Source organism: Lactuca serriola, chromosome 5 (assembly GCF_051521515.1).
Source record: "Lactuca serriola cultivar US96UC23 chromosome 5, Lser_US96UC23_V15, whole genome shotgun sequence".
In the NCBI taxonomy this organism is placed as follows: Eukaryota; Viridiplantae; Streptophyta; class Magnoliopsida; order Asterales; family Asteraceae; genus Lactuca; species Lactuca serriola.
The window spans coordinates 258,782,641-258,785,307 of record NC_136412.1 but is presented as its reverse complement, the minus strand read 5'-3'; positions in this window follow the sequence as shown (position 1 = coordinate 258,785,307).

Here is a 2,667-nt window from a genome sequence, read left to right as displayed (position 1 = left end):
CTATTTACTTTAAGTTATTCCTTTAATATTTATGAAACTAACTCCTACATTTTCAGGAATAACTTGGGGGCAATTGTTAGGGCCAGGATCCTTACAATTTTCAGGATCCTCAAATATCCAGGATCCTCGGCTACCTCAGGATCTCGGCTAATTACCGTTATTATTTTTATTAATATTTATAACATTCATATTTTTGCTATAACTAACATGTATGCAGAAGTAGTTAAGGGAAGACCAATTTTCAACAAAGAATCATCTCAACTATGCAAAAGACCCAGAATACTTGGCCATAACGTTCGTGAAGCTAGTCATAGAGGATCCCAGGAATATTGGACATCTTGTTAGCTAGCTTAGACTATAAATTGAAACTTGTATTCTGCAGACAACACACGGTTCTAGAACCTAAGCTTACACTGCGAAATTGCTTACTTATTTTTACTAAGAACTCCTTGTAATCACCATTTTATATCAATAAAATCATCAAGGCAGGTGATCAATATCACATCGCGAGGTTTTGTGTCGGAGATCCTAGCAATGATCAAGGGCTTTTTGTAACATCCCAATTTTCAGGTATGAATTTCAAGAACTTTTATACATCATTTAAGACCTACTTGACGAGTTGGAGGCCCCAACTCGTCGCGTAGAAACTAATCAGGCTGCGTGGTTTATGGAACCTACTCGATGAGTTGGAGGACCCCAACTCGACGAGTTGAGGTTGTGCATGAAACCCCTAATTTTTAGGGTTTTCACTCTATTTAAAGGAACTTAAGTCCCCTCACCGGCCTCCTTTATCACTTTACAGTCCATAGAAACCCTAGTTCGAGCCCTATACCTTCTTGAGTGTGTGTGAGAGCCTTGGAGAGTGATTTTGGTGTGGTTGTGAAGGAACTTAGGTCTTGAAGAGGTTGGAGAAAAGGGAGAAGCAGTAGATCCGACATCTACTATGTGTTAGCAACCATTTGGAGGTAAAAAGTATTTACCTTGGTTTTCCATTTCATAGATTTCCTCTTATGAGAGTATATGGTTATTTTTGTTGCTAAATGGAGTCATTCTCGGGTTTGAGCTTGTCATGAGGACATGGTCTCAGATCTGAACTCCTCTAGGACCCATGGACATAAAGTTGTCGACTTTATCTAGTATTGACCCTTCTTCATGCCCTAAACCTCTTCCTAAGCTTAGTTTTGGTAGTTTTAGCCTCTTGAGGCCTTACATGCATGTAAATTTGGCAACTTTACATGATAACTATACCCTAGGGGGCTAGATCTACAGTTTGGAGCCTTGGGTTCGCTTAAAAGTGTCTGGATGAGAAAAGGGCTGAAGGAACTCCACGAGCGGCTTAGCCAACTCGAAGAGTTAGATAAGGGTTTTCGTACTTTCTAGATTCTGAGTGAATTCAGCGAGTTGGTGAGATAACTCGACGAGTTGGTTAAGGTTTTCCCGATCTTCTGGACACAACATGGACTCGACGATTTGTTTGGAAACTCAACGAGTTGATTCGAGTTTTCACAATTTCTGAGTTCTGAAGGAACTCGACGAGTCAGTAAGCTGGACTCGACGAGTTGGGTCAACATTGAATATTGACCTTGACCCTGACCGTTGACTTTTACTTTGACCAAGGTTGACCAAGTTTTACTTTTAAAGGTATTTTGGTAATTTGGTATTTTATGGAATTATTCATATGGTGGTTATAGGCGGTTGAGTTCGGAGCTGTGATTGGGAGTTGGATATTGTCACTACAACACTGCTTGTGAGGTGAGTTTTCTTCACTATACACAAGGGTCTAAGGCACTAAGGTCGGCCTTTTGGATTGTTATCCGGCTTTATTATTAGTGAGACCTATTAGATAGGTATCCTAGTAGATAGGATGTTTTTATGTGGTTATGATTGGTTAGATCGGTATCCTGGTAGATAGGATGTTGCTATGCTTAGTGATCTGTAGATCGGTTTGACTGTCTGTAGACAGTTATGTGATTATCTGATATATGTGCACATGATTAATTGATGGTTGAGGCTTTTCTGCTTTGTGAGAGAGCCAACATACCGGGGCATTCCAACCCGATGGTTGTGTGCCGAGAGTATTCCATCCCGATGATGATTGGACTCATAGTATGTGGGCATTCCAACCCGATGGTTGTGGGCCGAGGGTATACCATCCCGAGGATGATTGGACCCATAGTATGATGGCATTCCAACCCGATGGTTGAGGGCTTGGGGCATTCCAACCCGATGGTTGATTGGGCCTATAGTATGATGTTATTATATGTGTGTTATCTATTATGCGGGTATTTTGGGGGAACTCACTAAGCTTCGGGCTTACAGTTTTGGATTTAGTTTCAGGTACTTCAGATGATCGCGCGAAGGCAAAGGCTTAATCGTGCACCTCCTCACAATTCATGATTTTTATTTCTGGGATACTCTGATATGAAACTATTTTGAAAACATTTTGTAATAAGTAATGGTTTTTCGATGCTTGAAAAAGTTTTAAATTTTTATGAATTTTATGGAGGTTACAAGGTGGTATCATATCCTTGGTTTGAGCGAATCGGATGAACACTCGTGTGAATCCATTGTCAAACTAAGAAAAAGATTTTAAAAATGATTTTCAAATATTGGTATTCAAAATACTAAAGGAGGATGCAGAGTGTACGATCAACCAGAGCTAGTAAG